Raw genomic sequence first — 25,280 nt, 5'->3', positions numbered from 1 at the left:
TAATTCCCTTCTTCTTTTTTCTCCTCGCTTTCCTTCCCTGCCGATACTACTAGCTACTCACCATCAACTCCAACACCCTACTTTTCAGCTATATATATTCCGCCCAGCTAGGATACTACTAGCACATGACCAACTACACGATCGAGGCCAGTCCTAAACATCATACTAGACATACAATCAACATCGTGGCCTTTCGAAAACTGCAAACAGCCATCAGGACCAAATCTGCAAAATCTTGGCAGGCATCCACAAGTTCTGAGATATTCCCACACAAATGGAGTTTCTATCACATCTTACACTCTTGTTGTCCACACAAATGGAGTTCGAAGAAGAAGGGGCAACCACGGTCGTTCAGTCCTCCTTGTTATCCTCGTACAAGAAACATAGCATGATCAACAAAACAAATACAGATATTTCGAAAAGACTGTAAATAATAAGGCGATGATATTGTACACAACAGTTCAAGTATGCATCAGATCTATCTCAATCTTCACATAACAACAACTTGCTGTCCATGAACAAGAAACAAATGCTAGGGAACATGGAAAATCCCTGTCCAATTAATCTGAACCAAGCCATGTGTTGAATCTAGAACGAATTCATGCATCAATTCTACAAGAGCAAATGGAGGCTCCATACTGCAGTTAATCTAGAACAATCGTAATCAGTGTATACTAGTCGATTCTCAGCCACCTGAGTGCCTCCACGCTGCACTTCAGGATGTGGCCGATGATGCTCGCCACCACGCTCCCTCCTCCTCCTCCTGGTTCCCATACGACACCGCCTCCCGGTCCCAACACCTTCACACCCCGCATCTCCTCTTCCAGTATGCCTTGAACCTGAAAAATATGCAAGATTTTCAGTACTGCATATGCATCACAAACATCAAAATATCAAAGCAATTTAGCATATACTAGTGCCTATGCACACAACCATTTTTCATTGAGTCAAACATGTTGGCCTGCATAGACGCAAGATCCTACCAATTCAGCATTAAAAAAAAAAGGAATTTTCGTTTAGCAACATTACATGGAAAAGAGGGGCTCACCAGCAGCAGCTTACTGGGGAGGTGGTCGGCGACAGTAGCTCAGAAAGGTGGCCTCTGGCAGCAGCTCCGGTAGGTAGCAGCAGCAAGCAGACACCAACACCCAGCCTTGTCTCAACTGTCCCTCGACACTTGACAGTGCACAACAGAAACGGCATGAGCAGTGCAGCAGCGATGCATTCTCGCAGCGGAGAATCAACTGAAGATGGTAAGAGGAGAGCCTGACCTAGGTCGTGCATGGGGAAGCAGCGAGCCAACTTGCCGAGCTCGACGGCGTCCTCCTGGTGGCTCCCCTTCCGTGTCTTGGCGCTGATGACGACCCGGTGAAACCGCGACGGCCGCCGTCGCCTTCGTCCCCAGCTCCGATGCGCACGAGCAGGCGGCTGATAGCGGCCGCGGTAGCCGGATCTACAGGCCCAGCCGACGGACGGAGAAGGCCAGGGACGGGGGCGGCCTCGCTGGCACGCCTTGCAGCGAGCTTGTACGGATGCAGATCGGATATTCAGCAGCCGCGGCCCGCGCGGGGGAAAAGGCCCGCGCTTGGACGCGCTGGTTCTTCGCCTTCCGGTTCTGGACCTCGCCGGAGGTGCGGCGGAGCTCTGCGGCAAAGGTTGGGTGAGGTGAGGGAGGCGGCGGCGCAGTCTGACCAAGGCCGTCGCCTTCGTCCCCAGCTACGATGCGCGCGAGCAGGTGGGTGATAGAGGCCGTGGTCGCCGGATCTAGAGGGCCAGCCAACGGACGGTGAAGACCGCGGTTGCGGGGGCGGCCTCGCCGGCTGGCCGGCCGTGCAGCGAGCTTGGACGGATGCAGCGGCGGCCCGCGCGGGGGGAAAAGGCCCGCGCTTGGACCTCATCGGAGGTGAGGGAGGCGGAGCTCTGCGGCCAAGGTTGGGTGAGGGAGGAGGCGGCGCAGGGTTGGGTGAGGGAGGCGGCGCTGGGACGGCGGGGAGATCGAAGGAGGTTGGGTGAGGACTGGGGAGTGGTTCGGTTCGGTCCGGTCGGTGGGTTTGGGCTGAAATTTGGGAATCAGTCCAAATTTCCATTCGCGACCATTGCACCCGTGTCACATATATGCACACGTCATCGAACTTGACACGTTGGGTATAACTTTCGAGACATTGTTTTCGGGAAAGGATTCGATGAATAAAGTTTGTCGAAGCACAACAAAAAGTCCGGGATAACACAAGTTGGCGCGGAAACCTCGATGAGAGCAATCGTGGCATCTCGGTGGTAGAGCACATATGCAATCGAGAATGTGCAACGTGATAGTGTGATGTCCATGTCTCCCGCCTAAAGGCAATGCCAACTCTTGCGTAAACCAAGGAGCCACGAACCGAGGCGGTGCCTTCAGAAACCCTCAAGATGAAGTACTAGACTCTAGGAGCTCCACTTAGGACCACATAGCACCGAAGGATCGCCAGTGGAGGGTAGGTTTCGAGGTGAATTGGTGATATGTGGGGGTGAGGACGATTGTTGTGGTGATGGGAGGCCACATCAATGATATGGGACTTCCAGAAGACATATGAGAGAGGGTGGAAGGTTTAATAGGAGAGAGACGGGTCGAAGATAGTAAATTTTTGGAAAAGGATAGAGATGCACTGAGAGTGGGGCACATCGGTCGCGACTAGGAGAGAGAGTACATGACATCAACATATTATTACGACGGTGGATACACATGAAATAAAGATGTAAAAGCGCACCTTTAACATGAGAAACAATAGTACATCAGAAAATGTAGTAATATACATGTATTAGATATTAACAAACCTGAAATGACATTAGCACTCTCAAAAATCTTGTCGATAGCAGTAGATTCTACCAAAGTCAGATCAACAGCTCTATGAAGGAACCCTGTCTGAAATAACCGGACCAGATACAGATATTGTTTTCATCGCAAAAAAATCAACTCTTAATATAAGTGCATATGAAGTGGGAGTAGATATCTTACTGATGACTTGCCGCATGGGCTCTAGAGCTAGCTACATGTATAACTTGGAATGCACCTGTGGAGGAAAAGACAAATATCATTTAGCGACCATGACAAACAGAAAAAATAGCTCTGCTAAGGTTGATCACTCCCTGTAGCTGCCCCTATAGCTGCTTCACAAAAAAAACCGTTTTTTTTGCCAGATCTACCCCTTTGACCGGTATCCAACGATAGTTCACAAATGAACTTTCTCTTCATTTGTGTTGTGTTGGGTCATAGGAACATGTAATAACAACTATTAGCCCATCTTACCTCAAGATTCCCTCGGCAAGACGAAACCCTAATCTAGGAGCCCCGCGGATCTACCCCTTTAACCGGCCTCCAATGATAGTTGATACATGGAATTTTCTCTTTCTTTGTGTTGTGTTAGGTCATAGGAACGTGTAGTAACAACTATTAGCCCATATCACCTCACGATTCCCTCCGCAAGATGAAACCCTAATATAGGAGCCCCACAGATCTACCCCTTTGACCCGCCTCCAATGACAGTTGACCCACGGACTTTTCTCTTCCTCTGTGTTGTGTTAGGTCATAGGAACATGTAATGACAACTATTAGCCCATCTTACCTCAAGATTACCTCCGCAAGACGAAACCCTACTCTGGAAGCCCCATTGATCTACCCCTTTGACCGGCCTCCAATGACAGTTGACCCATGGACTTTTCTATTCCCTTGTGTTGTGTTTGGTTATAGGAACATGTGGTAACAACTATTAGCCCATCTTAACACAAGATTCCCTTCGCAAGACGAAACTCTAATCTGGGAGCCCCACAGATCTACCCATTTGACCTGCCTCCAATGCCAGTTGACCCATGGACTTTTCTCTTCCTTTGTGTTGTGTTAGGTAATAGGAACATGTAATAACAACTATTAGCCCATCTTAAAGCACACGGTTTGCCAACACGCGAGACCGATAGAAAAGCACACATAATATATAAAATAAGGATCACAAACATATTAAAGAACTAGACACACAAGAGCGGTACACTTAAGACCTAAACCCACACACGAACGCTACAGGAAAAAAATTATGTGCCGATGGTTATTGCCGTTGCATAGGGCCTAACACCGTAGCTAGGCCCACACAATACACTTAATTAGACCCACACAAAAACTAGACTCTGAATTAATAATAGTAGCTAGGAACACACACGAACTGAACACTTGATCGACACATGATGAGCTAGACACATATTAGATAGACACCCGAACTCGACACTGAAATATTACTAGAGACACACATACTAATTAGTAGTCGAAATGTTCATCATCGCTACGGATGTCCACCCATCGATCATCATTAGGGTCGAGTGTCGACGCCTCTCCTTTGGCGTACTCCGCTTCAATTTTGGCCCTCCTCTACCGCTTTCCCGCCCTCTTCGCTCTCTCCTCCACCCGTTTCTCCTTCCAGAATGTGCGCATGGTTGCCACATCTTCGGGATGGTCTCTGCGCTACTGCGCCATGAACTGCTTGTCCGCCTCGGCGATGGCAATCCACCGCTGCCCTTGGCAGTACCGATGCGTATCCCCTTTGAGCGAAGTAGCATCTCAGGAGCGAGAATCTCGGCTTCCGTCACAGACCTGACCTCCGGGAAGTTCATTTGGTGGCGCGGACAGGCAAAACTCCACGCCGTAGCGTTGTATGCGTGGGCAGCCTCCTGCTTAGTGTTGATGGTGCCGAGCCACACATGCACTCCAGCAGTAGTGATTTCAGCCGCGAAATGGCCCACAACCCGCAAGCGAACACCGATGAATCTCGTGTTGCTATGACAGCGAGGATCCATTTCAACAACAGTGGAGCTGAGATGATTCGGTGGTGGTGTTGGAGGAGAACTATTGCTGGTGGTGTTGGAGGAACTGCTGGCAGTGGTGTTGGAGGAGAACTGCCTAAGACACATGGATAGATATATGTAGGGAGAGAATGGGCGAGAAAACATGGCGGGGGAGAATGGGCAGGAAAACATGGTGGGAGGGAATAAGCAAGAATTGAGGCTATGCTGACGGTATAACCATCGGCATAGTTTTGGCGGGAAACCCTAATTGGTGGGAAACCAAAAGTGGAAGCGGGTGGGGAAACGTAGAAGATATGCCGACGGTCCCCCTGCACGAAAGAAGGACCCGAGTAGGCGTGACGACAAGGCGGCACATGGGAGTACGTGGCACATGCGCATAAAATAACAGCGCACAACACAAGTAAGGCACATGGAATCATAGACCATTCAAATTTGTGGACTCCGAAACAAACACAAGGCATCATTTTTTTCCTAGAGCTTTCTCTCAGGAGCTACGACCCATCTAGTACTCTCGTACTAGGGAAACAAAGTCATGTAAATGTCCACCAACACATATGTGCTCCCTACGCTACCCTCACCTCAGCGGAGCTCAATGGCATCCATGCAGCCTGGAGTCGTCGTCGTCCGAGTACCTAATTAAGTCCCTCTAGAGTACTCACCGTCCATGATAAACATGTGATATTTGGATCTGAATGGGTGTAGAAGATGGATCCATGGACGCCATATGAGGGATGGGTGGAGTCGCCCCATCTCCATTGTTGTATGGCCGTATCCAGCATTGGCAAATGGGTGATAGCAAGGAAAACCTTCTAGTGGTGGCGGCGGTGTGCGTCAATCATGTTACTCCCTACCTCCCACCAAACATGTCGAAGATTTGTCTAAATTTGGATACACTAAATAGTAGATAGATACATTCAAATTTTGACAAATCGCAGACGTGTTTGATGAGACGGAGAGACCAGACGAAATCGGAACTAAAAAGAAGTCTAAATGGCTACATGTACTCGTGTTCACTAACTAAATGAGCTTACATATTTGATGCTATTTGTTAATCTTGTCAATCATGTGGAACTTGCAGATATTATTTAAGGTTTTCTAAAATAATCGGACTACTTTTATGGATAGTTTACATTGCTTTGATCTCATGCATGGGAGGAATGAAATACCTAACACGTGCAAACACTAGTATAAATATGAGTTCATGTATGTATTCATGTGTAGTTCAAATAGCAGATAGTAGTCACACCCGTACGGCAGTACGTACATACACATGGAATGTTAACTCGACCAGTATCAATAGATTAAGGCGACACACCATGGCCTCGCTATAATTGTCGCCATTAGGTGCATCAGGAAACGGGAAGTGAAAGGAGGCGAGAGCATGGTCATCACTCGTGAGTTGTCTAGGCCGTGGATCAGCCATTTGCATGGTCCTCAAGGTGGCAATGGGTATGCGTATGGTAGGGAATGACTCCATTGTCCACGCCTTTGACCCCCGGAATTTCATTTCGCGAACATATTTTTTTTTGCCTCATTTGTCTCACTAGGACAAACATAATTGTATTATCGTATCTACGAGTAGATTCGGCTTTTCTGTAATAGTAATATTCACTCATCCAACTGCCGCGCGCCAGGGTCTATTGATTAGCCTAACTTGTTTTTTTTCTTTCTTTTTTCTTAGATCCCGCGGCTCTTGCATATTTAGAATCATTTTGTTTTCAGGGACGCGTACATGCACTAGCTAGCTAGAGAAGATTCACCCGATTTGTTGCACCCTGGGAGATGATCGAGCTCTGGCAACTGTCAAACTTTGTTGATTAATGCGTCGCCGCTCGGATGGAGCAAATGAAATCACAAGGTCTTTTCTCTTTCCGTTTTTCTCTCGCGCATGCGCATACGCATGGAGACCGCGATTAGCTCGAAACAAAAGTCATTTTTTTTTTTGCCTCCATCTGTCCTTAGAACCTTGATTAAGAGTAAAATACATGGCTAGTACTCAAACTTATCAGCAGTGTTCGATTAGGTCACCGTATTTAGAAAATACGCAGTTACGATCATCAAAGTTTAGGAATACGTGCAGATATGGTCACTGATGCGAGGAGCTAGCAGTATTGGCTTACGTGGCACATGCAAGACCCACATGCCAGGCCCCTAGTTGTGTTTCATTTTGCCAAAAGCCTCCTGATTTGGTTTTTTCCAACACAAACCCCCTCAAGAAAAGCCGAGCTAGCAGAATGTCATGGGGCAGGCTGACGGCGAGCACGGCTTGGTCGCATCACGGAGCAGGAGGAGTGGCCGACGGCGACCATATTAGCCATGGCGGACGGCGGCGCACGGCGAGGCTACGGAGCAGGACAGCAGACCGGGGAGGGGAGAGGAGATTGCCGGCAGCTGGGAAACATTGTCGGAGGAGATGGGGAGGCAGGGAGTCAACACAATCAACGGCCTGGTTTCGTGCCCAGATCGACGACTGGCTGAGCTCCTTTGCGCGCCTCACCTCCGTCTTCTCGGGCTGGCTCCTAAAGACAACGCGCACCCCACTATCGTCGCCGCTTGAGCCCAACCTCTATATCGTGCGCACCCACCCTCGGCGTCCGGGCGACCTGCACGACCGCATGTAGGGCCCGATGCGCGCGCCGCTGACGACTAGCCTCGGGACTTTTGAGAACGAACAACGGTGAGTCTATGTCGGACGGGTGGATGTGCGCGTCGACGGTGCTGATGCGGACCATCTCTGGTGGCAGTGTCGTGGAGAGCACCCTTGGTGGCGACCATGGACGTGTGTTCAGCACCCGGAACAACTCGTCGAACGCGCCCAGGCTGAGTTGCCGCCGCCGCGACGCCTATGTCCCTAAACCTGAGCGCCGGGAGCTCTCGACCACGAAGAGGCTCTGGATGGAGAAATTGAGGGGCTTCTTCGCAAAAAGAAGTGGTGGGCTGTCGGCCTGCTGCACTGCTGCTTCTGTTTTTACTTGAGGGACCATTTTCGAACAACAAAACATCTATGACCAGTCAACACATTGGCACATCATCAAATACCGCGCTGTATCAGTGAGTAGTGACCGTAGACAAACCACAGTACGTATTTAGTGATCGTCAATGCGTATTTTCTAAGTACAGTGACCTAATCGAAATCCGCTAACAAGTTTAAGTACTAGCCATGTATTTTACTCCTTGATTAATCACGTGACTAGCTCGGCTGACCAAAACCAGCACCTGCACCTTGACCCAGCATCCACAACATCACCATTCCTTGGCCCGGGTCGCGCACCCGTCTGTGAGAGGGCCTCGCTTCGGCTAGCTGGGCTGCCATTGGTAACGCAAAACACTTCCCTCCTAGTATTTGCTCTTTTTTTCTACTTCTTTATTACTATTACTCTCCCTCTAAAAAAACATATCTATTTACTATTAGTTAAACAGATTCAAACACTTCGTTTCGTCTCATGAAAATTGTCCGAGATAAACTCACACAAGTTTCATGGAACGGAGGGAGTAATTATTTTTGGCTATCCCAAATTAATGGATTTGAAATTGGCCTATACAACACATTCGAGGAGTTTCATTGCATTGAGTCTACTCGTGCTATGTATTACATAACAAATATGGTAAAAACCAATTTATTTTTACTTTGCACGCCAAATTTACAAAACCTCTTTCTTTTGCGCATAGATTTTTGTCAAGTTGAAATAAATCATCTCGCCATGTCGGTGGTGTAGGTGCGCCAAGATTTCCACCTCGACGCACATCCCACAATTTTTGTTTTATTTTGGAACATTCGCTCATCATGTTGGATGGATGGAATCCCAATTGGCAAACATTGTTGAGTTCTGTTTCGTGCCGTCGCTGGCAGCTATTATCAGTGCTTTCTTTGAACCATCGAGCCGCAAAGATCGTCATGAGCAAGGGGGAAATTAATGGTTTGAGTGAACGAGGCCACTGGAGATGGCCCGGGGAGCCAAAGAGGAGACACATGCATGGCAACCCACTACCAAATGCCAACATCTCAATGTAACCGTCCACAAACGAACGCGAAGCTCCACGACTTGGATTGCTCAGGTCAATGTACTACTAGATCCGTACCTCGTACTTGTGTGCCCTAATCGCCCCGCGTAATCTCCTACTCCCTACATCATGATGATCTTTTTTTTCTCTCGAAGATGGCCCGGGGGAGGCAAAGAGCACGGAGCTCCACGAGTTGAAAGACGCCACAATCACGACCTGCTATCGGTCTCCTCGGCGCCCCACCGCGCCGCCTCCTCTGCCGCCTTGGCGTCTGCATCCGCTACGAACACCTTGTCCAACTCGGTTTGGTTTTGGGTTTCATCCCGCCGCTTGGGGTTTTTCTTTCTTTTTTCTTGGATCCCGACAGCTCGAATGAATTTGGAATCATTTTGTTTTTGATGGGCGCATGAGTTAAGCTAGAGTAGAATCACGCGATTTTGTTGCGCGCGCTCCGACTTGAGAGATGACGGCGCATTTAATATGCATGACGTTGGCTTGATTCCAGTCGCCTATCAAAACCTGGAGCAAATGCAATCGCGTCATCTTTTGTCCTTTTCTTTTTTCCATCAATCAAAAAGTCTCGTGCTGACTCGTGTCCTCCTCCATCTGTGCATAGCTCCTTGACCAAACCAAGCTATTAGTTAGCATACAAATAAACTAACTGCTAGCTCAACCATCACGGGTTGTTAGTACACACTCCTCCATTTACAATTTACACGGTCTAGCCTCAAATACACCGTGTCAGGAATAGATAGAACTAACTAGCACAATTTCAAAATAAAATCACATTTACCATTTTCACACATGCGGAAACAGACAAAAAAAAAACCATGCGACCTGCAAAAATAGGCGATGCGGAACTTTTCGTGGTGGTGCCATCTCCAGGCGGCGGCCGATGGTGGCAGCATCACTTATAAAATACGCATAACAATTTAATATAGATCCTTATTTTATGTTAGGAAACGTGTGCTGATTTTTCTTCTGTAAGTTCCACATTATACTAGTTAACAATTAATTAGATCCATACGGCCAATTATAAAAGGTTCGCATCTAATTAAACCAAATATAAATAAATACGATCGTGAGTACGCTGGCCCCTATGTCTACTCCTCCCCGATGTTGATGGCCGCCCGTGAAGCCTAGATGGCATGTTCCTGGCGACGTTGCTTGGCGACGGAGCGGCCGCAGTTGGCCCTACGCTCCTCCACTTGGACATGGTTGGTCTCATGGCGGGCCAAGGCGGCGTCGAGCTCGGCTGCCCAGTGCTGCCTCCTCCACTCATCCACCGCCGTGGCCATCTCCGCGTTGCGCTCCCGATGGCCGCGGTCTCTTGCGGTGGACCTGCGGTGCGTCATGTGCACCTGCTCCTACTCCTCTTCCTCCTTTCCCAGAAGGCCCCAAGCCATAGCAACGACCGCCGCCTCCGCCACGCGGTACTCCTCATCTGCATCTTCGGCAGCGCGGTCCGCCTCCCTGCGTGCCATGGAGTCACGAAGCTCGCGCGTTGCGTTGGCGGCATCATTGATAGATGCCGTCTCTGACGCCACCTCCCAGCGCGCGGCGGTGGTGCGTCAACGCTCGCGCACGATGATGGTGGCAGCATCGTGCACCACCATCTCCAACATCGCCATGGACGCCTCCTGGCAAATCTCACGCAGGCCGCGGTGACGGCCTCCTTTGTTACCTCCTCCTCCACCTTGCCAATGCCTGCTTAACCAGTCGCGCCGCCACCTCGACCACATGCGCTAGCGCCTGCTGAGCCACCTCGCCTTCGCGCTCGAAGGCGGTGACCTCTTCCTCGGCGAACTAGCGGGCCATCTCCGTGGCCATGATGTCAACTTCCTCGTCGGACCTTCGCAGGAAGCGGTCTAGGCGCATCAGCCTGATGTGCGACCAGTTGGTGACCTTCTAGTGAGGCATAGATGGTTTGGTGTTGAGTGTCAATTGGGGTGGGGCTCCTCGCCGCCCCAATCTATTTTAGTCAGGCCATCTACATTACAGCTTCTGGCAAATACCGAAGAAACACGTTGTGAGGACATCTGACCTACCAAAATCTAGCTAAACTATGACTATGTACAACTTATCTTCCTAACATTTTGTTGTTAATGTGGCCTCTCATCTCCTCGCACCATCTTCCTCCCTTACTGTGCTCACCATCTCATAACATGAAATAAAAGACCCATGGTCCGTGCTCCTAGCGAGATGGAGCTATATATACCATCGACACTACATTGTCCAACTGTGAGCCCAAAATTTCAATCTACTCCGTTGGAGATTTAAATGTTGTTGTTCTTGTAACGAAATCACATAAAATCATGAGCCGTGTTTCACTGCTAGGCTGGCCCCAACATACCTCTTAGCTAGTCGATCTCCATACTCTACATAGCATGGTGAACGGGATTCCATGTATATAGTGAGACTAGGCTTCCCAATTGTACAAATATTTCATTATTGGTAACCGGTTCCATTGAGGCTATGACGCCATGGGAAGTTTTGGGAGTTTTCCCGCCCTTTTTCCTCATTTGGCTCCTAAAGAGCCGCTTCGGTGTTTTCCCGCCAAAATTTTGGCACGGCGTACTCGTCGGGTGCTCAAGCCATCTCCAATGGAGGGCCGCATTTCAGACCGCTTTTCGTTTTGCCTGGGTCCGGATGCGGTGGCCCGTGCACAGGAAAGAGGCCGCGGTCCGGATGCGGGTGGCAACGGCCCCCAAATGTTTGCGGCCTCTAGGTGATTTTTTTGGAATTTCATAGATCATTTAACAAACAAAAATGTTGAGCAAATAATTCGCTAATTATGAAATTAATGTTGCAATATAAGAAGTTGTGGCCGCGGAGTCTAGCCCGGTGTCCTTCATCACAACATCATAAACTACGTCAACGTCGGCGGGAGCTGCGGCCTCCATGGATAGAGCTAGGGGCACGGGCACGGGCACGGGGCCGGCGGCTGGATGAGATTGGAGGAGAAGTGTGGTGGGATGTGTCAGGCGGACACATTTCTCCCCTTGGGCGTTGTCCGCTCTGCCGCAAACCCGGCCCAAATTTGGGCCATGTTTTCTTCAAAACAGACGTGTCCGCCGCTTGCGGTCCATCGCGCATTGGGTTTTGTTTTCGGTCTCTGTGGACCGCAACAGACACACAACGTCTGGATGCGCTGGGCTATTGGAGATGGCCTCACACCCAACTTTTTGGTCAGCACTGGCCGGCGTGTACCCCATCAACAACTCAATTCCCATTGGCCGTGATGAGGGCGTCGTGTCGGTGTAAGGCCCGACGGCACCTCCAATCATGCGGGCCACGATGATGAAGTCGTGTTAGCGATGCCGGTGTATAGCCTAGTGCGACTTCCACTTCCACAAACCATGCGAGACACGCCATCACTCGTAGGGGCTACCAATTAACCGCTTTGGACCATGCCCAAGATGATGGCAATCTCCATGCGGATCCATATGTGGTCGTTGTCTTCAACACCATTGATACCATCAACATCTAGGTGAAACTGTTGGGACTTATCTACAGCACCATGGACACCATTTGTTGTCGATGTGGTCTCCTATCACCTCTCGCCACCTTCCTCCATCAAAGTGCTCACCATCTCATAGCATGAAATAAGAACCCCCCCGTGCTATAGCGAGATAGAGCTATACCATCGGAAATGGTCATTTTCTAACCGTGATCCCAGAATTTCAAATCTACAACATATTTTTGAGATTTAAATGTTGCCGTTCTCTCGAAATCACATAAAATCATGAGCCACATTTCACCGCTAGGTTGGCCCCACCATACCTCTTAGCTAGTCGATCTCCATACTCTACATAACATATGATGAACCGGATTCCATCTATATAGTGAGGCTAGGCTTCCCGGGTGTCCAAATATTTCATTTTTATTAGCCAGTTTCGGTGAGGCTACGACGCCAACCAAAGTTTTGGGATTTTTCTTGCCATTTTTCATCATTTGGCTCCCAGATAGCCTCTTTGGTGTTTTCCTGCCAAAATTTTGGCACTGGCGTACTCATAGGGTGTCCATGTCCAACTTTTTGGTCCGGAGATGGCATGGGTAGATCATGTTTTGGGAAAGGTGCAGCTATTGCATACAGGCTCCAAGCGAGGCGAATCTCCATATCTAGGTCATCCTGATACTAGTATGTGCTAGTAGTACATGCAAGGGTGGTGCCCCCTGGCGTCTTGAGTGAAGTTGGGGCCCATCACACGGGTCATGCAAGGTGCTCTTCTCCAAGGCGGCGTGAGTGGAGTCGACCTATCCTCTTGCTGGCGGCACCTGCTCCTGGACGGCCATGGGGGCAGCAGGCGCACCCTTCTCACCGGGATATATGGTTGTGGAGAAAAAGCCAGCGTCAGCCTTCTAGTTTTTCTAAAATATGTTTTTGAGTATTTTTATTACTGGCCATAATAATGCCATGCCATGCCATGCCTCCTAGTTTTCCCACGCTGGTCCAAACCGGCATCGATATGTGATTAATTCACATTTAATGTTTTATGAGACACCTTGGGAAAACATGTGGTTTATTTTTGCTTCCGAGAAATGGCCATTGTCACCATGCCATCTCGTCAAACCAAGAACGCATGCCTATCCATCGCCTTTTTCTTGCCATTGGAAATGATTCACACTATAATTGCCGTGGAGCTTAGCTCATGCATGATTTCGCCATGAAAGCTTTAATTCATTGAGGAAAAAAAGTTGGTAGAGCAAACAAAACTAGCTAGACATGTGTGTCCCGACAACAAAATCCGCTAAACCCATATATGCCATCCCTATTTACTTCACTGCTGTAATAATGTATTTATTTGGGTGACTTAAGTACGTCGGTTTTCTTGGTGACTTAAGTACGTCGGTTTTCTTGGCGTTGGTGGTTTAGACTAGTCACAATGGGGAGTATCATATAGTAGTATCATGCATATGATCGATACTAGTGTACAATACTATCTTCATAATGCATTGTATCATGTAGTAGTATTATATGTTATATGTATTAATGGTTTGTAGAATCTCAATATAAAAGTGTGTGCAAGATTTATTTGACATTATTTTTTCTAGTTCTACGTGCTATGATACAGTATCTACCTATACCACTATCATCTTTTTCATCTTTAACCGATCTGACACATCCCAAAGCTTAAGTCCTATTTTTTTGAAAAGTCAAACCAAGTAAAGTTTAACCAAACATTTAGAAGAATATATCAACAAATATAATATTTTTTAGATACCACACGAAAATATATTTCATTATCTATCTAATGATATTAATTTTATATTTTGCATGCTAATGATTTTTGGTAAAAACTTAGTCAAACTTAACATAATTTTACTTTCTAAAAATAATATAAGCCTTAATCTTTGGGATGGAGGTAGTACTAGCTATGATACTCCTATTATGAGTAGTCTTATTGTTATTATACTCGTATCACTGCTTTAATTTAGAGATGCCATCAGTCTTGACCCACATCAAATCTTCGTGCTCCAATCGAATCATGCATGGTCACGGGTAGTGTTTTGCACTCCATCTGGACGTTTTTTTTGACAATCAATACCATATATACTCATAGCAACAAATAGTACATGGTAGAGATACATAAACTGACTCCAACGATTATAAAATAAAGTCTAAAAGATAGAAACAAATCTTCGAGGTCTTCAATTTCTTTAGTCTTCCAGAACACAATCTTGTACTCTTCTGAAAGCAGCCAAAAATAGATAACGAACCATAGACCTGTAGATACTCACGAAAGTTCTCCCATAATTTTTTGAGCCGCAATGCCAAGGCTGCGTGCACGCACACAACCATTAATAAAGCAGTCATACAACAACGGCAAGAGTACCAACACCAGTATATCAGGGAATAATAACCGACTAGCTTTGTCATCGTCGATGGAGAGCCGAGAGTACGAATCACCATTATCGAGGACGTAGCAGCCGGGACAAAAACTGCGAGGATAATCCTCCTCGCGGCAACAACGACAAAAGATCCAAAATCGATCTGGCGAAGCAAGATCCAAAATTGTGATTGTTCAACACCACCATTGATGCCGGGAAGAAGATCTCGTCGCTGAACGAAAGGCCGAAGATCACTTATTGCAGACGATGCCATCTTCATTGAGGGGAAACCAACAAGAAGGTGGCTACCAAAATCCTAACATAATCTAATAAAAATTATACTTTTATTCGAAACTCCACGCATAGATCGGGTTCCCCACTCCTCCCGACGCCGGCGAAGCCGACCGGAGGAGGGGGAACCAATCTATGGAGGAGGATGAACTAGATGCGGCTAGGATTGAGGCGGCGGCTGAGAGGAGGAAGGACGCGTAATGGCTGAAAATTGTATTGCCCACTCCATCTGGACGTTAAATCCATGCAACCGTTGCATGTCCTTTTTTTCTGGATTTGAAGCTAACATGCACGCCCTTCCCAATAACTCACTCGCGTGTCATACCTGAAATCCAACGCTCGCTGCGGCCACTCGACTAAAAAAGCAGCGCACCATTTTCGACGGTGTACGTGCTTCTTTTATATAATTAATGACGACGCTGCCATTTTATCTCACCTTTTTCCTCCCATTGCCATCTATGCTGCTACTTTGCGATATATGGATTTTTTTTCCGTGACGCATGGATTTTCTTTCGTGAAACCTGATCGGTTTTCTTCGCTCATCACCAGCTCAACGGTTAGCTCACCAACTAATTCCTTGTTTACCATGGATACAAGCCAGGTTTCCTCATGCTAGCTAGCAAATTCCTCATCTTTCTTCTTCCCTCCAATGGATTAGCTAGTTTCTTCCATGATCAAACTAGTCGCGTTCCTCCTATCCTGTTGGGACCAAAACTAGTCTACTGACTCCGTTTTTATATGTATTTCTTCGGTCCTCACTAACTTACGCTGACACCTACCTACCTTTGCCTTTTCTTGCCTTCTCATGTACGGAGTACCGATTAATCTTCCGATCCAACTAATTCGGCAACCATAGATAGTTGATCCTAAATAAAGATGTTTGTTTTTAAAAATAAATTTTCGAAAAGGTAGCCATGGAAATATTTACACCACTAGTACATAATAGCTTATTAACGGCATTCCCAAATCCATCAACGATGGGGTACCCAGGTACGCTACCGATATCACGTCACTATTAACTAGTTATTGGTGGCATATCCATAGTACTCATTTCAAAATAAAGAAGGAAAGGAGGAGAGGCGAGATCGACAAGGAAATTCACTCAATGAATATAAGAATTTCTTCCTCATTTATCTCATTCGGACAAACATAATAGTAGTATCACTTCTACAAGTAGATTCGGCTTTCATGTACTATTCCCTCGCACAAGATTACCTGATCCAACTCCCGCCCGCTAGAAAAAAGCTAGCTAGCTAATAACTAGCTTCCATCGATCGGTTGTGATAATACTCCAATCCTTCGCCATCACGGTCGATGCCGCCTCCACCGCCATTGCCGCCATCTTTTTCATCTCCATGGATGGTTATAATCCACCAATCCGACACCGACCACTGGTCGGTGGTCTAAAGGGAGGCAGACATGATGGTATTTTAGGACTTGAGGACGGCGGAGGCAAACCCCGCTGACTCCTCCGGGTCATTGGAGTGGAGGCAGTCAGTCAGGGTGGCATACTTGCGCATCCATGCTGGCAGGGCGAGAGGCTCTAGCTCCGGATGACCAAAGCCAACTTCGGATTCTTCTCCAACTTGGGCCGATGAAGGAAGAGGTGCCCATGTGGCTTCCTCGGAACCGTGAACTATGATGCCTGCATCCACCTTGGGAGTGTAGACAATCAAGCCTAGGCGGCGGGAAGACGAGGACACCGATGGGATGGTTCGAATTGGTAGTGTGGTCGTCTGCGCTTGTTTTAACAGAGGTAGACCGGTGGGGTTGTACATTTGTACCTCCTCGAAATCTCACCCCCTCACCAACTCCACCGCCCGTGCCATTTCTTTCTTCCAGCGGTACGTGCGCTCAATGGTGTTGACGAGGGCCTGCCTCTTTGCCGCGAGATGTAGCTTCGAGCCCTCGCCGTTGTCGATGGAAAAGGTGGGGTCAGCGTGCTCCTCGTCGATGAGTTTAAAAGCACGTGCAAGATCGATGGAGAGAATCATGGAGCGTGAGAGTGAACGAGGCCTGCTTGCTCCCAGTGTAGGTAAGAAATTGCACGCATGGGTTGTTGGAGTGAAAGTGAGAATTTACGGAGGAAAGAGAGAAAACGAGGCGTGCATGTGCATGTCCCTGTGCAATAATTGCCTGCATGATTTTAGTCTCTTTTCTCCCGCGTACGCATTCAATTCGATCCAAACAATCAGTGGGCTGCAATATGGTATCTACCATTTGTTTACCCGGCCGGCCGGACAACAAGGCCTAGATACGGCCCACATGAAGCAACGGCCTTTGTTATACCAGGAGAAATTGCACAGTTGGCTACCGAAGTGAGGCAAGAGCAGAACTTTTAGTCCCACACTGCTAAGGGGTCAAAGTTGAGAGCACCTTATAAGGATAGCTCTTGTAGACATGTAAAATACGGCTGTACTACACATAGCGCGTGCGCTCGCGTGAATATTCGCGACTTAAGACTTTGGACACTTGGCGACGGCGCGGATAGCGGACTACAAAATATAATCTATCTTTTTTATTTATTTTGGCAGATCATCTTTTATATTCCGACGAATAAGGCTTCGATATGTCACAGTGAGTATAGAATTCCTATGTTTCGAGCTGCACTAGTCTCCATACGTAGTGGCATTTCTTCATGGCGAGCATTACATTAGAACAATCACAAACGTCCTAGCCCCACCCTTCCACCCTGTTGGATCCGCCCATGATCTTCCATGGCGCCGTCCGCCGTCATGCGCGCCACCTCCAGCGCCGCCTTGTTGCGTTGTTGGCGGCCGCCGGTGACGAGGAACACGAGAGCTCCAGCACCCTGCCCACCTTCTTCATCAGTGCCACCCTTGGGTGATCCACTTAAGGGAAAACTTGCTGCTGTTCTACTAACCTCTGCTCTTGGAGGCCCAACACTATCTACAGGAAAAGAAGTGTGAGTAGACATCAAGCTATTTTCTGGCGCCGTTGCCGGAGAACGAAGAAAAGCTACACCACAGAGAATTCTACCTCCCACGTCAACCACGCGCCAGTTGTGGACAGCAATGCTCAACAACGGTACTATGTTGGTCCTAGGGTCCTAGGCTAGACCGTACTGGAGACGGGATCCTAGAACACAAACAAGGTCACGACGTGGCACACAAGCAACGAGCAGCGATGATGTGGAGACCAAAAAGCGAAAAAATCACTATGATGGAGAGTGTCTCAAAACGGGGGTCTAAAAACATTATAGCCTCAGAAAAAAATTCGTCGAAATTTCTGAAAAGTTCTCCAGAAAGCGCGCAGGCACCAAAAAAAATTCGCCATAACAGCCAGAGGAGAAAAGTGATCCCCATGGTCGAAAACTAGTGTAGCCAGAAAAAATAATTGGAGGCATTTTCAGACTTTTTTCTCTCCTTCACAATCTTTACTAGCGGCCGAAACTTATCTCATGAAAAAAATTGTACAGCACAAGCTCCACGTTGTTCATGCGTTGCTCGTACTGAAGCCTTTTTGATGGTGAACAACGTAGTTATCATAGATGTGTTAGGGTTAGCATAGTTCTTCGCGTAACATGCTATCGTAGTGCAACCCTTGCATGTCTAGCCGCCCTTACACCTATCTTAGGTGTAGGGGCGGCACCCCGCTTGATCATTATTTAGTAGATCTGATCCGTTACGGTTGCTCCTTGTTCATCAAGGATTAGTTTAATATCTGCAATAGTTAGGCCTTACAAGGGGCTGGAGGATCCAGCGGCACGTAGGGTGTCGTTCGCTAGTCCTAGACAGGATGTTCCGGGGATCAACCTCGTGTTGGTTTTTATGCCTTGTCTAGGATCGGCTTATGATCACCGTGCGTGGCCGCGAGGCCCTGTAGGATGATCCGATTATGCGGTGAAAACCCTAAATCGTCGTAGATCTTATTAGCTTTATCTTGATCAAGCAGGACCACCATATATTCGTGCACCCCGTACGAATCATGGGTGGATCGGCTCCTTGAGCCGATTCACAGGATAACCTGAGAGCCGATCGAGGCTCGTATTTAATGTTTACGTGTATGCCATGCAGGAAACTAAGCGAGGTATCTCCATCACCTTCCTGACCAGGTATAGGTCAGGTGGCACGCCCTTGCAATCAGCATCGGACGTGTGACCAGAAGGCTTTGCGGGCCGTCGCTCGGAGGGACCTCGGCCAGCCGCAGCCCTAGGTTGTTCCCGGCTCTACGGTGTTGCCCGTCGCTGCCCGCCGGTGGGTTTCGGACGTCAACAAGAGCATGCTCAACTGTTTGTGACAGAACAATCTGAGAACTGTAAGCAACATGAAGCAACAAAAAAAAAAATGATTACCTTACCTTACCTTTTGCAGAACACTTCTCTGTCAGTAAGTGTTCCCGATAGCAGAAAACAAATCATTCATATAATTCAACACACCCAAAATTCTTCTATTTAACTGTTTCAAGGACCCCCCAAGTTTCATTTTTTTATAGGAAGGCCGATTAGACCCCACTACCTGGTTATGGAAAATGGAAGGGAAGGCTGTAACCATTCATATATAGTACTCCAATGTTCCAAAATTCTACTCAACATGACTGCAAATCTCTTAGCTAAAAAAATTCAATCTCCTAATATTCCGATATGGCTAAGTGATGTGCAATCATAGACTGCTGAAATTAACAGTTTATTCTGGACATTTGGAAGCAAGAGGTGAAGAAATAATGCTAAACTAGACATCTTTGAGCAGCAGGAAGGCATAACACCTTGTTTGATTTCTTTGCCAGACTTGAAAACATTTTGCCAGGAGCTTTCTAGCAGAAAGCTAGCCGAATAGCAACGAAGAAATCATTCAACATTCAACAACCTAGTTTCAGTTTCATGTTGGTCTAAAAGAGAAGAACCTCGGGCTGAACAATGGCAGGCAGCTGCAAGTACAAGGGCGAGCAAGAGCCAAAATGAGTGGACAGACACCAACGGAAACGTAATTCAGATATCGAAACCTTAAATTGGACGCATGTTTTGGACTGGTTATAGCTGAACAGAGCCAATCTCGGTACCATTTCTTCGTAGCAAGAATTACATTGACCCACAGCTCCCACAAGCACAGAGATTATCAGATCCACGAATTACACAAGCCTAGTATCTCCTAGCCTCCGAAGCCGTAGAGGGTGCGTCCCTGGCGCTTGAGCGCGTAGACGACGTCCATGGCGGTGACGGTCTTGCGGCGGGCGTGCTCGGTGTAGGTGACGGCGTCGCGGATGACGTTCTCGAGGAAGATCTTGAGCACGCCGCGGGTCTCCTCGTAGATGAGCCCGGAGATGCGCTTCACGCCGCCGCGCCGCGCCGCGCCAGGCGCCGGATGGCCGGCTTGGTGATGCCCTGGATGTTGTCCCGCAGCACCTTGCGGTGGCGCTTGGCGCCGCCCTTGCCCAGCCCCTTGCCGCCCTTGCCTCTGCCGGACATCTCCGCCGGGTTGCTCTGCTCCGTCGAAGTGGAAGAAAGGATTTGGGGATTTTCTTTCGCTGGATGGGATTTTGGTGTGCTGGAGGTTGGTGGAGGGCGTATTTATAGCGTTGGCTAGCTCGGAGGGAGGGCGTGGGAGGCGTTGGATTTGGAGCGATCCGCGTGTGGGGTGCGAGAGATGTTGTGGTCCGTTGGATGTGGAAAGGTTTGCTGCTATTGGTGGACTGGTGGGAGCGCGGATCGGCGGAGTTAGGATTTGGGGACGGAATGCGCGGGAATGGGAAATTTGTTTGCGCGGTTTCCTGTGGGAGATGGAACTTTTGTGTTTGGGCTGTGAACAGAGCCGGAAAGTGCTCTGAACAAATTCTATAGCGTCCCGAAGAACTCTGCTCCTGGGCCGGGCTTATTACGGTATTTTTTCCTTTTTATTTGCACAAACTATTTGATGTATAAATATGTATTTTTGATGAATATATGTATATTTACGGTTTACATATATGATTGTTTAATTCAACTAAATAAAAATTATTATTCTACGTATAAATACTCCCTCGGATAAAATTGACGTGAGCTAGGCGGAGGGAAACAACGACATACGCACAAACTTTGCGTCAATTAAACAGGACCAGAGGGAGTATATATTTAGAAATAAATTTCTCCCTCCAGCATTAATTAATTGTCACATTCCCAATGAATCTCAACATTTCTTGGCCTATGTTTCGTCTAAATATGTCAGAACTATTTAAAACAGGACGGGGTACTAACATTTCCTTCTGTACACGTGAACATTTAGGAAAAGATAAAAATATGTGACCTATTTTTGATGTAATGATTTTTAAACATAAAAATAAGCAAAAATAAAATAAAATATGTATACTCCCTCCACTCCATAATTCATGTCGCTGATTCAGATTTAGCTATTCAAAAAATATATCTAGATACATCCAAATTTGTGACAAGAATTATGGAATAGGGAGAGTATGAATTAACATGATATGGTGCTAATGTGTGGCACCAAATGTGGCCCATGGATGCCAAAGCTTGAGGAGTCAATACGATCCTCCACCATCACCTTTGGTTCAAAGACATCAACTCCCTTCCTCTATCAGCTAGCAAGCATCTTAAACTTTGGTGTATTTCAAAGTACTCTTTTCGTTTGGGTCAGTTTATAGGCATCGAACACCCCTCTTCTATCTTCTACCCCTAATTCTACCTACCCACTCCTCACGATATAACTTGCGGGTCTCTAGGGCAATGTCCATAGCTGATGGACTTGGGTTTAAGGAAAGAAGGTGCGCTGCCGAGTTCGTCGTCAGCTGACAAGCAAAAGGGAGGCATAATTTACCCTGGTTCAGGTCCCTACAGGGTAAAACTCTACTTCACGCTTATTTGTTCTTGATTTATGATGATGATGATTACAAGGTTTCCTTGATGGCTATCATTTTATCTCTCTAGCTAGATTTGATCTCTATGGATTATATCATCGTCGTCCTCCCCGATGACCATTCTCAGATTGACGATGAACTATAGGGTCCCCTAATATGAACTTGTCCTTGGTCTATACGCCACGTACATAGGCCTTCAAGCTTTGTAAGTGCCAAATGATCCTAAGCTTCTTGGTCCTTAGCAGGCTATCAGGTGGACCTCCTGGTATACCGCACCAGGTATGATAATGTAGGACACTCGAAGGGTCATGCCCCCGTCGCCATAGCCTTCTTCATTGTTGGCATTGAATGCCCCAAGTGGTGTATCATTAATGTTAATCATGTTCTCATTCAACAAGTTCACATAAGTAATAGGAACCACGTGCAAATCAAAATTACATCACAAAAAATGCAATTATAGAAGAACAAATCGATATTCGATTCTTAGTGGACACCTTGTTGGTGCCAGCACTGGCGGCGGGCAGGGCAGGCACCACGGCCTTAGAGGTGTCAGACGAGGCAAGCCGCTTTTGAGTACCACCTTCTTCTTTAGGTCGGAATCCACTAGCTTTGGTCCTCCTCGAGGACGCGGCACCACCTTCAGTTCTTATGGTTGTGACCCCTAGTACGCGGGTGGCAGGTTCGCCCCCCGGGACGACGTGGATGCTATGGCGCTTGCACTGGCGGCGGTGGGAGCTGCGAAAGATGCGGGAGCGATGGGTGGGGTCAATTTGGGCCACGCAACCTGCCCAACAATGAGCGCGTACTCGACGGAGTCCATGGCGGCGAAGCGTCGAGGCCGAGAGTCGCATGGGGAGGAAGATCGGCAGTGGCGGTATCTTAGGGTGTGTTTGGTAGACTGAGGGAACTCATATATTCTCATCTCAACCGAGCCGAACCAACTATTTCTTGTTTGTTAGACCGGGTCGGGCCATCTCAGCACTGCTGGGTTCATGCGAAAACTGCCTCTCAGCCAGGCCGTGTTGTGAAGTCGAAATCGAGGTTCGCAACCCAGCCAAGCTGGCCTCATCCCGCAAACTACTGTAGCTTGGCCCCACGTCGCCCGCTCCCGCACCCGGTCTTCCACCCCGTGGGCTGCAAGCCTTTCATTCCCACCCCGCACGCTCTCCTCTCCCCATCGATTCCGCGCCACCAGAGCTCGCACCGGACCTCTTCCCGCGCCCCCGGCCACCCGACGCCGCCGAGCAAGGGTCGCCGCCGCCCTCCTCATCCCCCAGCCACACGCGTCTGCCGCTCTCCCATCCACCCATGTCGGCCAGAGCAGAGAATGCCCGCGCCACCGAGCAGGAGAAGGTCGTGCCCCTAGCCGCCTGCCGCTGACGAGCAGGAGCCGCCGCCGAGCAGGGGCCACCGCCGGTGCCATCCTCGTCCCCCAACCACATGCAGGAGCAGGTCGCGCCCCCATCCACCCGAGCAGGACACCCGAGCAGGAGCAGGTCGCGCCCCCATCCACCCGCCGCCGCCGAGCAACGGCCACCGCCGGTGCCCTCCTCATCCCCCAGCACGCGCCGGCCGCTCTCCCATCCATCCACGCCGGCCAGAGCAGGACGCCCGCGCTACCCACCGCCGGGCAGGTCGCTCCACGCGTTCCAGAGAAGAGGACCCGATTGCTTTTTTCGGTTTTTGTTTGGGATCCTTTCTGTAAGAGTGTGGACCGCATTGTAATTTCATATTTTTAGCCAATCTCAACTCAGATAGTAGTACCAAACAAAGTATCAGTTCAGATTATCTCAACACATACAGGCTACCAAACACACAAGGAAATCTCAAGACAGCTTGTATGAGGTCAGATATCTGAGGTGGGAGAGTGAATTCCAAATGGCACAGGCTACCAAACACACCCTTAAGAGGTGTGCTGGAGTTGCTCTAGGCCCGTGTGGTCCTATGACTCGTACCATCTAATTTCATCGTTTACTGGAGACAAATTGCTTCGCAGAAACTAGGAACAAAATCATTCGCATATTTCACAAACGCGGAATAACAAATGAAAAGAAAAAGATTACAACAAGTATGTCCATACACAGAGCACCCGCGCTGTCATGGAGGCAGAGATAAGTCACGTACAGAAAAAGTCGTCATGGACATTGGTCCTAGCCCCCTTATTCTCTTAACGTTAAGTATTTCTGAATATCTCTCTTTTATCTGTTAGCTGAATATCTGAACCCTGATCAATCCAACACTACCATCTCATTTTGTCCTTCACTCGAGACAAATTGCTCGCATTTCGTAGAAACTAGAAACAAAACCATTCACATAGTTCGCAACGCGGAATTACAAATATAATGAAAAGAAAAATATTACAGGTCGTCCATACATTAGGCTGGTGCCATTGCGGGCGAGAGCGGGGGCGGTAGCGCCCGAGGCGGGGCGAGAGAGAGGCGAGAGAGGGGCGAGACGAGAGTGGGAGGCGACGGCGCGGGCGCCCGGCAGTATCACCCGCTCCCGCCCGGCTAGCGCCTGCGTTGGGGGCGAGAGGGAGGCGAGAGGCGGGCGAGAGCGGGGCGGTAGCGTTGGCAGCGAGAGGGAGGCGAGAGTGGGGGCGAGAGAGGGGCGATAGGCGGGCGAGAGGGCGTAACGGCTAGCTGACGTGGCGCGATCTGATTCGTCCACGTCAGCTAGCCGTTGGGGTAGCCGTTGCTGGTTCAAAAAATCCGAAAAAAGCCAAAAACCCCTAAAATTTTATCCCCACCCCCTATAAATACCCCCCATATGGTTTCACTCACTCCACACCCATTTCATCTCATTCATCACCTTCACTCTCTCAAATCTTCTCCACCATGTCCGGTTGGACTCCACCAGATTTGACCACGTTCACGGATCTGTTGCAGCCCGACGGGTCACCAATACACCTAGATGATGTCTCTCCGACACATCGTCGCACCAATGTCGGTTCTTCGCCGCTTCCCCGAGTTTTATACTCCTCCGGCACACCACCTCCGGGGCCATATGGCCCATACGCTCCACCTCCGGCGCCATATGGTTCATACCCTCCGCCTCCGTATCCATACCCCCAACCACCTCCAAATGCTCCACCTACAGGTAGCGGGAGTGGCACTGTACCTCCTTACCCACCACCTTCGTACGGTTCATACCCTCCACCTCCGTATCCATACGCGCCATATGGTCCGTACCCCCCACCACCTTCTGAAGCAAGTGCACCAAGCTCCGAGTCCAATGCCGCGGAAACAATCGTACCACCGCGTGCAAAGAGGCTTGACTGGACAATTGTGGAAGAGGAAAAACTGGTACTTTACTTACCCATCACATATTTATTTCGGGGTTGGTTCTTGCTTGGATTTTTCACTAACAATATCTATTTCGGGGTAGGTTAATGCTTGGCTTTTTAACTCCAAGGACTCTGTTGCGGTAATTGCAAGACCGGCACTAGTTTTTGGGGTCAGATAGCTGCAACCTTCAACTCTACCTCGGATCCTGCCCGTCGTCGGACCTTGAAGCAGCTG

General features: G+C 48.6%; 1 pseudogene; it reads right to left on the bottom strand.

Annotated features, from left to right (window-relative positions):
• Positions 1-19,942: 19,942 nt before the first annotated feature.
• LOC127301482 (histone H4-like) lies at positions 19,943-20,440 on the bottom strand (annotated as a pseudogene).
• Positions 20,441-25,280: the final 4,840 nt, after the last annotated feature.

This window comes from Lolium perenne, chromosome 5 (assembly GCF_019359855.2).
Source record: "Lolium perenne isolate Kyuss_39 chromosome 5, Kyuss_2.0, whole genome shotgun sequence".
NCBI classification, from domain to species: domain Eukaryota; kingdom Viridiplantae; phylum Streptophyta; class Magnoliopsida; order Poales; family Poaceae; genus Lolium; species Lolium perenne.
This window is presented reverse-complemented; position numbering and strand designations above follow the sequence as displayed.